Source organism: Peromyscus eremicus, chromosome 22 (assembly GCF_949786415.1).
Source record: "Peromyscus eremicus chromosome 22, PerEre_H2_v1, whole genome shotgun sequence".
NCBI lineage: Eukaryota > Metazoa > Chordata > Mammalia > Rodentia > Cricetidae > Peromyscus > Peromyscus eremicus.
The window spans coordinates 37,391,071-37,404,636 of NC_081437.1; the positions used below are offsets into that span (position 1 = coordinate 37,391,071).

The following is a 13,566-nucleotide window of genomic DNA, read 5'->3' on the forward strand; positions in this document are numbered from 1 at the left end:
CCATGTCTCCTGTATGTTAAGCTTTGAAAATACTGTTTTGTTTCCCTGTGATTTTGAGAACAGGTTTGGGGATCATCGGTGGAGAGTCTGCCAGTGAGCCGGTTCTGAGGGAGAGAAGCTGATGGCTACTGCCAACATGGGGCATTCTGCTGGCTGACAGGCTCACGGAGACATCACGGCTGGAGGCATCACGGGTCCTTTAGACACTTGAGTTTTGTTTTGTGTCCAGGAAAAGGGAAACTCCCATTTGGTTTTAAACAGACATGCTCACACACCACAAATTGTCCTAACTTAAAATCTGCAAGAACAGAAGGAGGTTTTTGTGTCCAACGGAGGAAGGAATGGAAACAGGCCCACTGAAACGTGGACACGGATCAGTTCAGCCTTGAAGTCTGGTTTTATTTCCGTCTATCTTTTTCATCTTTCCCCACGTGCATATACATGGTTTTGCATGTGTGTGGAGATACATGTACAAGGGTCTGCACGTACGTGTTCGCGCTTGCGGAGATCTGAGGCTGCTTTAGGGAGCTGGTCTCAACCGTCCTTCAATTTTATTCACTGAGCCAAGGACGCTCCAGCAAACATTGAGTTCACCAATTTGGATAATCTGGCTGGCCGGTTTGTTCTGGGTAGCCCCTGCCCCTGCTTTCTGAGGCTGGAGTTACTGCCACTCCTGCCCAGCATTTACAGGGGTTCTAGGGCTCCGAACTCTGGTCACTATGCTTTGTGGCAAGGACTCTAACCATTGGGCAATCCCTCTAACTCCTACCCTCCTTATGAGTGGAAACAGAGGTCTAGAATTCAACCAAGTGCAGGTCTGCAGCTGCCCCGGGTGTTTTCCCTGGTTCTCACAATCGTCATTTGGTTACACAGTACTACGTGGTACCCTTTGGGGATAGGGTGCTGTGATGTGGGCTTTGGGAACTGGAGCTAAGGATCTGGTACCCAAGGAGACAGGGGCACAGAGATGTGGGGAAGGACGTTCCCTGAAGACCAATGTCACCTCCTCCTCCGCACTCTGACTGATGTGTGTGTTGTGGGGAAGTGGGGACCCCTGTCTGATTCCTCTTTCTCTTGGAACTGACCCCAGTTATTCGTGTGGGACATGAGCAGCTCTTGGGACTGATCTTGTGGTCTAGCCTGGGGACATATAGGGTGGTAGACAAACTGCCTCAGAGAGACAGGAGACTTTTGCACTGGAGTCATTTAACTTGGCAGTCACTTTCTGGAACACAGTGCTGGGGCAGGTAACACAGGGCTATGGTACCCACCCCCCACCCACTTCTCAGTCTTGTCCTATGGGCTTGGGTAATGGCCTATCCAGTGCACAAAGGTGGCCGCTTTCTCCCCATTGATCTCTCTCCACCCCAAGTGCTACAACACAATCCTGTTTAAGGTAATGCGGTTCACTCCCAGGCCTTAAGAAAATAGTCTGGCAAAGTGTGGGACGCTGCAGCTCATTCTCCCAGGCTGAGAGCTCATCTGTTGAGACTGAACTTGGAACATAAAAAAAGATACTTTAAAAACAGACAACAGAGGAGATGTGGGGGCCCCAGGCTAGCTCAGGCGGTGGGGAGGGGGTTCTGCATGGAGCTCACAGCCAACAGGAAAGCTTCGGGAGCCTTTGTGTTTGGACCAAAACTCAGGAACTTCCCAGGAGGAGCACAAAGCTTCTTTTGCCCTCTGCAGCTTTCATAGGCTCCTTTGGAGCCCTGCTGGGGGGCCTCAGGAGTTGATTTCTGGGGCTCTCTTCTGGGGAGTTACCTGAGGTCATGTGGATGGCCCTTCTGAGATAGTATAGACAAGTCTACGTCATCACAATGGATGGTTTCGGTATTGCCTAGAAGCATGTGTACCTTGGTTGGGGGGTGGGTCTGGGGTGGGGGTGGGGAGGTGTCGGAGAAGCTGGGATCCAGAAACGTGTAGAGGAAACTGAGGGCTCACTGAGCCCTTTCCAGGTGGATCCAAGAGGACCCTACCCTACTGACCTTTGAAATCAGAAATACCGGGTTAAAAATCCACTCCTCTAATTAAATCGTTATCTAGATGTGGCCCAGGGAGATGGCTCAGGGGTCAAAGCCCTAGATGTTCAAGCCTGAGTTCTATACCCAGAACCCACATAAAACGCCAGATGTGGTGGTGTGCATCTGTAATCCAGCATACCCAAAATGGAATGGGAGAGAGAGACGGGAGAATCATCAGGACGCTCATGCATGGCCCGCGAGGCTGGAGGATGCTGTACAGCAGCAGAAACATCGAGAGACCCCACGCAAAGAGCTCCTGTACACACAGGCTGTGGCATGTTTGTGCCCAAACACACATATGTAACTTACAAAATACTTTGTCCATATGTAATATTTTGCTGATAGGAACTCTTTCACACATACCCATAGATCACACACACACACACACACACACACACACACACACACACACACACACACACGGGCTAGAGAGATGGCTCAGTGGTGAAGGGCACTTGTTGCTCTTTCAGAGGACCAGAGTTAGCTTTTCAGTATCCACATGCACCCTGCCTTCACAGTGGCCTATACCTCCAGCTCCAGGGGAGCTGATGCCCTCTTCTGGCCTCTGTGACCACCTGCATGCGTGTGTGCATGCACTTGTGTATACACACGCATACACATACATACTTAAATAAAAAATAAATCTTAAAGGTATACTATCTATAGTGTGTCATATCACATCATATTTATATACAATGGGTATATCGTATAACATATTATTAATACGTACACTGTGTAAAATGATGACATTTCCCCTGTTTTTGTCAGGGAGAATCAGGGGAGACTGGCTGAAGTGATGTTGTGGCCGTCATTGCTCATGATGTCCTAGTCTTCAGGAGATGTTCTCACAGGGCTGTGACCTCGCATGGTGAGGGTCACGTGTTCTGAGAGGCAAAGGCCCTTTCTGTGCATTGGGGTTGGGACAGATGGCCACTGAGGAATGTTCCCTGGTGGCTTCCAGGGAACGGACACACTGGCATCCTCCATGTGCTGTACCGTGCTGGGAGGATGCCCTGGCTTCCACATCTCTGTCAGGTATCTCCCTAGCGGGCTCTAGGGCTAATCAGTCTCCTTTGATTTGGAGCTTTGCCTTTTCTCCTTCTCCAGAATGAGAAGAACAGAGAGGAGGCTGGAAAACGCCATCGTAACTTGCTCGCTTGGAAAAGAGGACCCGCTACTGTTAAAGTGATCTAGGGACAGACAGGGAACGTCAAACCTTGAGGTACATTGAGTGAACTGTAGTGAAAACCGTAGTGAAAAAAAAACGGTGAAAAACTGAGGCTTTTTCCGGGGAGATCTGCTGAGCAGTGTGCTGTCTTTTCCCGTTGGTCAAATGGCTACCGTCCTATGGAGATGCTGGGTCCTGTTTCTGTAGAGTTTTCTCTTCTCATGGATTCCGACAAGATCCTCATTTGGGTCGTAGATGGGCCACAGGGCTGGGAGAGAGTGTATCTGTCATTACAAGGGAGGAGGATGAAATGATCAATGAGGGATTCATCAGCTGTGTTCCTCCTGTGCTTCAAGAGACGCTGCTGAGGGCCACAGGGTCAGGATGAGGTCAAGGCAAAGCTGTAGGCCTGGAGATACGTGGAGGGTGAGGTGGAGAGCGGCTGCAGACGCTGAGGGCCGGGGAGAGAGTCCACGAGCACAGAATGCACTGTGCATCTTCAAAGTTGCGGCCTCTGGTGGCATTTTCACAGCTGTCCGACTTCACATTAGTGAGTCACGTGCTTGCTGTTAGCGGCCTGAGGAGGATTCATTGGGATTGAGTGTGGAGGGGTCTGGGGTCGGGGGACAGGATGGTGGGGGTGGAGGGACCGGATGGCAGATACCAGTAGAGAGCCTGTTTTCTGTTTAACTCCGCCCTGCCCCTGTGAGCCCCTCTGTGTTCCAAGTAATTGATCCTCAAAGACCCTTGATCTCTGCCTTCTCAGGGTGGGGAGCTGAACTCTGGGCTTTATGGAGCCTTGGAGGGTCTCTGATAACACTCAGCAAATATCCCCTTGTTGACTGAGCCAAACCCCTCAGCTCGGAAGAGACCGCTTCTGGCCTTGACGTCTCCCGCCATGCCGACTCCACAGGCCTTCAGTTTTGTATAATGCAAACAAGCTGGGCTCAGATTGCCTCTGTTACCTCTGTTTACACTGCAGGGAACAGGGGAAGTTAGGAGAGTTGATGGGGATGAACACACAATAGCCCTGCATCTGCTGGGGCCTTTCTCAAGGGGCTTCCGCCCAGAGCTGTGTGTCCTTACCTCACAGAGGAGATGTTGAGACACAGAGGGCGGCATGGCCTGCTCAGAGCTGTGTGTGACTGGGCTTGGCACTCTGTTGTCCTGGGCTCCACAAAAGGTTCCCACGGAGGCGCTTCATGGCTTTAGAACAATTGATAAGGTTCGTGAGAATTGGTATATGTTATATATTCTATATATTGGTATATGTTATAAAGGAGCATGTTTGTGGTGATTCCCTTAGGGGCTGGGGAGATGTCTCCATGAGTAAAATGCTGGCTGGGCAAGCCTGAGGGCCTGAGTGTGGATCCCCAGCACCCACGTAAAAAGCCGAGCACATTTGGAATCCCGAGCACATTTGGAATCCACAGGGTTCTGGCCAGTCAACACTCAGTGAGTGCCTGGTTCCTGAACAGAGAGCCCCGTCTCAAAACACAAGGTGGAAAGAGCTACAGGAAGACATCAAACGTTTGCCGCTGTCCCTTCCTCCAAAGAAACACTAGAACTTAGCACAGTCCAGGGTTTGGCCCCATATCATCACCTCAGTGTGGTATGTTCTTAGGATTGGGGTGGGGAGGAAGTGGGGGCAAGGGAGGGAGAGAGGGAAGGAGAGGGAGAAAGGGAGGGAGGGAGGGAGGGAGGGAGGGAGGGAGACAGCAGCTACTGGGCTTCACATACTGCCTTGCAAGAGTGCATCATGGGAAAGAAGCTGTAGTGGGCCTTGTCCCAGTTCCAACCTGCTGCTTGCACGGCCTCTTCAGAGCCTCTGGGTTGAGGTCAGAGAACCCAGACCCAGTGGGTGCAGCTGTGTGTCCAAGGCACACAGCTGGTGACGTGGGCACAATTGTGTTCCTGCGATGCTACATTTGAGTCTTAATCTCCTGCCTTTGAAAACATGGCTTTATTTGGATACAGTGTTTTTTTTCTTCTTCTGGATATAATCAAGATAGGATGAGATCTCATGCCTGGGCCCTAACCCAGTGACTAGTGTCCTTATAGGAAGGAGGGATACATACCACACAAAGATGGCAGTGGCGTTTGGAACGTTGCATCTACAAGCCAGAGTACTGGCCCACTTCGAGCTGAGCAGGGGTAAGGAAGGGCCCGCTCCTGAGCTTTTGGAGCACAGCTCCAGGACATCCTGACCACGCAGTTCTAGCATAGAACTATGAAGAGATAGGTTCCTGTTGTTACAGCCACCCTTACAGCAGCCCAGGGTCCACAGAGGCCCAGGCTTGCCTTTCCTGTGTGTGGAAGGCTGCAGAGGAGACAGGAAGGTGCTGGGTCCATTCAGTCACAGGGCCACGTAGGGAGTGCAGCCTGTTCTCTGGGCTTGAAAGGAGATCATGGGGCCAAGGGGATCTTCAGGAGGGAGGAGTGATTCTCACAGCCAAGGCAGAACCAGAGAAGTGGTACCGCAGATGGAGGGGGCAACCACCATCAGGGGTAGGGGTAACGCCCCTTCTGCTCGCTGGGACCTTCAGAAGGAACAGAATGGGGCAGATACTGGAGCCAGAGGCCACCGGTGTTAAAAACAAAGAGGGACTTGAACTTCGGTGTCCCTTGCGGGATAGGGAGCTTTGGAAATAAAACAGCGAAGGCACAGGAGTGGTAAGATGTTTGCTCATCTTAAGATGTGAGGATGAAGGACATGGTTGTTTCTGTGGCACCCTGGTACCCAAAGCGGGGAAGAGAACCACCAATTTCCTTAAGCACTCCAGGGAAGGGAGTAATTTAGGGGTGGTCAGGGGGTTGGGAGCCCAACACTGCTGTTCAGGGTCGTGATGCAGAGAAGGCCCCAGTGACCTGAGGGGTGACAGAGGGAGGAGGCACGAGAAAGAAGGGGGATTGGAGACGTTGAAATGGAGATGCGGCTTCCAAAGGGAGCCATCGACATACGAAGCAAGTGTGGTTCCCCTGAGGTGACAAGGAAGCCCCGGAAGGATTGAAAATCCCCATGAAGTTGTGATTCAGAACCCAAGCACGCCGGCCCTCTCACCCTGTGGGCGGCTGAGTTATGCTGGATGAGATGAAGAGGTTAGGAACTCACGCGCGTGTGTGGGAGGCTGGCTGCAACCGGGGAAAGAATTAATAATTAAACTGTTTGTGCTACTGTGGCCGGCCAGGGCTGGTGCAGGGTCCCTGGAGTTGACCTGACTCTGTGCCCGGCCCATTGGTATGTGGCCCACAGGGGAAAGTGACAGGAAGTCCCAAACAGCCTGAGTTTCAGAAACTGCCAGGACCGGAAACTAGTGAGGCTGATTAGGAAAAGCCATTTGGCCTCACTTTAAATGAGGAGGGTGTGAGCTGAGGTGGGGCGGGGACCAGTCTCTGGTGAGGTGGGAAGGATTTGTTCTTCTCTAGTGGGGGAAACTGAGGCTCGCAGAAATTGGACAGTGGGAAAAGGTGGCTCTGTCATGAAGTATGCCTGTGCCTCCCAGTCCCGTTTGAGGCCCCACAGCTGCTCTGATCTCCTGGGCCCCCAGGAGCTGTAAGGAAGATACAGTCTTCTGGACAGGGAGTACGGGCTGGCTCCCATCTTGGCTCTGTCTCAGAGGATTTTCTGAATCCAGCTGGCCACCAGGACCTATTTGACAGCATATGGGTTCTGTTAACAATGTTAGCTAATGGTCCTTTCCCCATAGGTAGTGAGGCCAGCTGAGGTTTTTTGGGGAGCTGTACCGTTTAAGGGTGGCACGAGTCTGTGTTGTCTGTGATTAGAAGTCGTTCTTCAAGGCCTTTATGACGGGAGCAGCTGGGCTCTGGGGTGGGAAGTTTCTCCTTGTGAGATGCGGAGCTGCCGTGTCTCCAGGGCCCAGTGGGCTTCATTCCTCTGGGCTGCAGGGAGTCAAAGGGTACCATTCCCCATCCTACCCCTTCCCCACATATCCTGAGATGGTAGAGTCCCTGGCCTGGCCTCAGGCTCCAGCCACCATTTTGTATCTTTACCCAACTGTCCTGCCATCTTCCCTCTGTGTCTGTGCCTAAGTGATGCCACTTGATCAGAGAAAAGTGCTTGAGTTTTGGAGGTCCTTGGGTACCCCTCAGGACCCCCATCCACACCATCTTATTCCTGCTTCTGGCCACCACAGTGGAGTCCTCAGGATATCCTTGTGGCCTGGGTTGCAATGAAATTTAGTGCCCTTTCCCGTAGGGTCTAGGGGCTGTGGTCCTGCCCTTCTAGCTGCCTTCTGCCTGTGACATACACTGTGGAAGAAATGGTACCTTTCCAGGACTGCGGGGGGCCTGGGAGAGCCCTTCCCACTTGTGGAATATTTCTTTACACTGTGTGAAGATGTGTCACTATGATTGGTCTAGTAAAGAGCCGAATGGCCAATAGCTAGGCAGGAGAGGATAGGTGAGATTTCCAGGGGGAGAGAAAACTCTGGAAAGAAGAGAGGTTGAGAGATGCCAGGGGACTTGGAACAAGTTGTGTGTACAGAAACAGAGAAGAGGTTAAAAAAAAAAAGCTTCTTGGTAGAATGTAGATTAATAGAAGCAGAGTAATTTAAGTTATAAGAGCAAGTTGGGGGCAAGCCTATGCTAAAGGCCAAGCTTTCATAATTAATAAAAAATCTCTGTGTCATTATTTGCGGGCTGGTGGTCCCGATGAGAAAGTACATGGTCTTCTGGACTATGAGCTGTGTTGAGGTGTGAGTCCTGTTCTCTTCTTCCATGACCATGAGGAGGGGGTCTACCATGCTGACACCTTCATGGTCTCAACACCTTAGCCTCTGAGAGATACTTGGTGTCCTGGTTGGCCTGTGCTTGTTGAGCCTGGGAGACTCCAAGGTAGCTTGTTACCTCTGCACAATTGGCATGTGTAAAGGATTCACGGGGCTCAGGAAGGGACCTGTGATATCGCCCCCCCCCAACGTCCAAGGTGCCTTTGTGAGTCAGCACAGTGAGTTAATGAGTGTTCTGGGAAGTCTCAGGGAGACCACAGGGTACAAGGTCAGTGCCAGAGGCAGAGGACAAAGGCCACCTGGGAGAAATCTTTACCTTCCCACTTCCCAGCCAGAGGGTGCTAGTTCCAAGGTGCCTCTGAAGTCTCTCTCTGCTCCAGCTGTGAGTCCTTCAGTCTTTTTGGGGACCTTAGTCTGGACCTGCGAGCAATGAAAAGTGCTAGAACATCTTACTCATGGGACGAAGGCAGTCATGTGTGGGCTAGCCAAGAGCAGGAGCTCTTAAATGTAAGGGTGTTCAGAAAAACAAAACTTGGGACTCGATTTTGATATCAGTAGAACTACACGCAAATCCCATTTATTTGAATGGATTCTGTTATTTTATGTAAAAATCCTGTTTTCTGAGCCCCTAAAGTTATAAGTCTGAGCCAGACACAGTGGTGTACAGCTTTAATCCTGGTGCCCGGGAGGCAGAGGCAGGCGGATCTCTGTGGGTTTGAGGTCAGCCTGGTCTACATTGTGGGTTCCAGGACAGTCAGAGCTACATAATAAGACCCCGTCTTTAAAAAACAACAACAACCAAAAAACCAAACAAACAACCTCCCCCGCCGAAAAAAGTAAATCTGTTATACTTAGTAACAGCAGCCCAAGCCCTTTAGAGTAGATTTTAAGTGAAGGTGAAGGTGTGGAGTATGGTATGTTCTTGGAGGCATTTGCTAATTATATGCACATCACTCAGGGGATGAGTCCATCCACTGTTTTGGACTCCTGTAGTGGGTATAATAAGCAAAGTCTAAAAATTATATAGGTGTCATGCTGGCTAGTATATCAACTTGACATAGGCTAGACCAATCTGAGAGGAGGGGACCTCCTCCCACTCCTTCACCCCCGCTCTCGCTGAGAAAATGTCTCCATTAAGATTGGTCTATAGGCAAGCCTGTAGGGTATTTTCTTAATTAGTGATTGATGGAGAAGGGCCCAGCCCATGGTGGACAGTGTTATCCCTGGTGGTCCTGGGTTCTGTAAGAAAGCAGTTTGAACAATCCATGGGGAGCAAGCCAGTAAGCAGCACCCCTCCATGGCCTCTGCATCAGCTCCTGCCTCCAGGTCCCTGCTCCGTTTGAGTTCTTGTCCTGACTTCCTTCAGTGATGAAAAGTGATGTGGAAGTGTAAGTCAATTAAACCCTTTCCTCTCCAAGTTGCTTTTTGGTTATAATGTTTCATCACAGCACTAGAAACCCTAACAAGACAGGTGCCAGGACTCTTGCTAATAAAGTTTTCTGTAAGTAATCTGATCAATACCTGATCATCGATTGGAAATGTTTTTAGGACATTTTAGATATGACCATAGTCACAGATCATGGAATGCTCCCTGGCAGATAGTGGAGTGCTCCCTGACAGACTGTGGAGTGCTCCCCTCAGATCATGGGGTGCTCCCTGACAGATAGTGGAGTGCTCCCTGACAGATAGTGGAGTGCTCCCTGACAGATAGTGGAGTGCTCCCTGACAGATCGTGGAGTGCTCCCTGACAGATCGTGGAGTGCTCCCTGACAGATTGTGGAGTTCTCCCTGGGTTCTGGCCACCTGCCATGGTTCACAAGCATTCCTTTACTGACTTATCACAGTCTATCACATTATCACAAATGTTTGATTTGATGGTTTCTATAATAACCCTTAATCCAGAGGCAGGAAGGCATGTAAGAATGGGTAGTTGGTTAGAAGTCATAAAGTGGATGATGAGACACACAGCTAGAGCCAGACTGTCCACGGGGTTGGGTTCCTCTGCTGTCTGGGAGGTAGAAGGAGACAGTCTTCCCACTCGTGATGGGTGGCCAGGAGGCACTAGGCAGTGAAAGTGCCCCTGTGTAGTGAGGAGGGCCACACTAGCCACTAGCCAGGTTCTCCCTGGGCAGCAGGGAGGCAGCCCTAGGAGGTAGGGAGGAGCCTGGGGGTTATTAGAACAGGTCTTCTAGGAATACTGATGGCTTGGCTCCCTGACCCAGGCAGGAGCTACAGGCACAGGGTCCTCTGGCTGAAACAGGGACCAGGGGCAGTGCCTGCCAAGCTTTCACACCCCCAGACAGAGCAGACCTCCAGGGGCTTCTGTGCCAGTACTTAAGGCACTGGGGAGGAAGGGAGACCCAGAGTTGACACTTTTCTCATTTTAAAATTCATTATAGCAACCGCCAAGTAGAAATTAGAACCATGCTGACTTCTGGATGTTCACACACCTAAAAAAACCCAGAGGTGACAGGCAACACTTTGCAATCTCCTGATGCACATTCGCCAGCAGGGTGTCTTAAAGGTACCCGAGCCAGGGTTCTGAGTCCCGCTTCATGTAGGAGCCTCTGGGATAGCTTTTCCTTGTATGCCAAGAAAAGAGTCCCGGACCCAGGGTTTTAAAAAGAAGCTCTGAAAACTTATTTTTACCCCAAACATCCGTTCTCCAGGGATAACAGCTGGGGGATGGAGTGGGCCGACTCATCCTGCCTGTGTGGCTATGGGCATTGTCATCTTCAACCTTGACTTTGTCCATGGTCCAAAGAGACATGGAGCTGAGGTACACGCCTAAGTAGGGACATTATTCTGGTGCTTTGGAAGCCCGGAATACAAAGGATGTTAGCCTCAGTGGGCCTCACAGAGCTTTTACCTCCCAGCCACACCGGCCACAGGCTGTGGCTGAGCTGGCTCAGACATAGACGTGTTTGACAAGACCTGTCGCTAGGACACGGTCACAGCTCTGTGAAGATATGAATGTGGAGGTGTGACGGTCAGCTCTAATTATCGACTCCACACAGCCTAGAATCATGAGAGAAGGGGAGACTCAGTGAGGGGTTGTCTACATCAGGTTGGCCTGTGGGTATGTCTGGGGTGATTATCTTGCTTGCTAATTGAGGTAGAAAGACCCACTGGAATTTGGGTGGCACCATTTCATGGTCTCGGCCCTGAATAGAGAGTCAAGAAAGCTACCTGGGCTTAAGTGCCACGGAAGCAAGGACATCTTTATTCTCTCCTTGCTTTCGACTGTGCGTGTGACATGACAGCTGCTTGAGTGTCTGCCTTGATGTCCCTGAAATGATGACCATCAACCTGGAACCGTGGGCCAAACCAACCCCTCCACCCCAGCTGCTCTTTGTTAGAGTGTTTGCCACAGTGACCGAAATGAAACCAGACCACAGGGTTAAGTCCACGAAGCCCCGTGTCCACCCGAGTCCCTCACAAGAAGGAACTCTGTCATCTAGCTGTGGCTTGGGATCCTCTGTTGGAGGCTCGATGCAGCTCCCCAAAGCATGGAGCTCCTCTGTTCCGAGCAGCCAGGGCACCTGCCCCTCGGACATCCTGTCCCAGCATGCCCGGTTCTCCTGCCCCGCACACCGCTGATGATCAGTCATAGTTGGTGTCCTGCACCTTTGGCTTCTGCACCTTTCTGAGATGTGCTTGAGTTAGTGGAATTGTGGGAAGTTCATATCTCAGAGTAAGATTTAATTAGAGGTTCATGTTTACAAAATTAAAGCAGGAAAATCAGGTAACGCTGATCCTCTGATGGACAGAATGTTATCAAGGCAAAGTAGCCATGATGGCCGCGGGCTGGGCAGGGCCTGTGAAGCTGGGCAGGTGCCTCTGGGACAGCCGTTCTCAACCTGTGGGTCATGGTGACCCCTTTTGGGGTCAATGACTCTTTCACAGGGGTAGCATATCAGATATCCTGCATATCAGATATTTACATTATGATTCATAACAGTAGCAAAATTACAGTTATAAAGTAGCAACGAAAATAATTTTACGGTTGGGGGTCACCATGACTGTATTAAAGAGTCACACATGGGAGGTTGAGAACCAGTGCTCTGGGAACTCCTGACCCCACATACCCTGTGATCTCAGACAGGCTTTGGATCAGGCAGATCTCCCTCTGCCGTGTCCTCAGAGGGAGATGAGTGGAGAAGCCCCCGGGACAGCCCTACTGTACTATGCAGGGACACAGTACAGGATTTCTCTCCGGGATCTCCCTACCCACAGCTGGCCCCATGATTCCTGCCTCCCTCTCTCACCGCGGTTTCCGCCACCCCCTGGCTTCTGTCAGCGGACCTATGCCACATGTTAAGGTACTCTCTGAGCCTCAGCTTCCTCCCCTGTGTAACAGGGAAGACCATTGTACACCGGAAGGTTCATGGGAAGGTGCCGGCCATGGCACACAGGCCTGGCATTTAATTAACAAATGCAGGAGCCTAAGAGCCTGTCACTTTTTACTCACGCTCCTGCTGACCCTCCTACCCTCTCTCCTGCTATTGACAAGCTAGACGCGGTGGCTCTCTGAGCTTCTCTCTGCTGCGTTACTCTGTTGCACCTGAGGGTTCTTCACAACTCTCCCGGATTGTGGCCACTTGTACACCACTCCCAGGCTAGGGTGGGGACAGCTCTAGAGACTCACAGGGAGGGGCCCAGAGGATTCTTTGGATGAAACTGTGGGATTCCCGATGACATGGCCACATTGCCTGACTTGGGTGTCCTCCAGACCTTTGGGTGGTGTCTGGGCTAGGGGTGCCTGGTTGGGCCAGGATGAAGTCTTGGATTCTGGCTGTGCTAGGAACACCTACATTCTGGCAGCAATTAGCATTCTCCGGAGTCTGAGACTTCTTGTCAGTAAAAATGTGAAGAAGAAAATGTTCTGTGTTTGGCTATTTGATGGCATCTGCTAGTTCAGTGGGACCCCAGGGGCTCATAGCCAGGAATGGGGGTTTCATGAGGTTGAAAAGATGCCAGGCTGTGGTTCACCTGCCCAGCAGGGCACAGCAAACCTCTGAGCGGTCTTTGGAAAGCGAGTATCACGGGGAGGGAACACACTCTTGTTTATCACTTATACCCAGTGAAAAGCTGTCCCATGTCCGGGCTGACCCTCGCCGGTGTGGCTCAGCCATCAGATGTGGCCACTGTAATGGCCACATGGCCAGGACTGGTCTTTCCTTTGCTAACAAGGCAATTGGGGGGTGTCAAGGGCATTTTTCTGGGCTTGATAATGACATTGCCGTGAGAGTAGCCTTTGGTGAGTCTGATGTCACAGAATCTCTTGGGGTGGGATGAGGCCAAGCAATCAAGGCCCTACTATGAGAGCTGGAATTCATTTTATGGTTTCCACATCCCGTGCTGGGTCATCCAGGAAGTCATCCAAACTCCCTTTGCTTGTCTGTGAGGCAGATCCCCAAAGTCTGGAGGTTTTCAGGGTAACTGGAGCCTGGGCTCACCTTTTCTAGTTACTGGGACTGAGGGTGAAATCCTTGTATGGTGGTGAGGTGTGAAACCCTCCATCATGAATTGAGGACCACTCCCTGCCATAGAGATCAATGCCAAGCATGGGGACCTGGCCCTGACCTGAGCCTTGGGGACCTGATTTTATGGGGCAGCTGAGGGG

The 13,566-nt window shown here is 51.2% G+C and overlaps 1 long non-coding RNA gene across 1 annotated transcript in view; it reads left to right on the plus strand.

Moving 5' to 3' along the window:
- Positions 1–4,306: 4,306 nt before the first annotated feature.
- LOC131897312 (uncharacterized) overlaps positions 4,307–13,566 on the plus strand; it is a 42,819-nt gene continuing 33,559 nt past the window's right edge. Inside the window, exon 1 of the long non-coding RNA XR_009375648.1 lies at positions 4,307–4,417. This is a non-coding gene — a long non-coding RNA (uncharacterized LOC131897312). The remainder of the gene's footprint in view (positions 4,418–13,566) is intronic.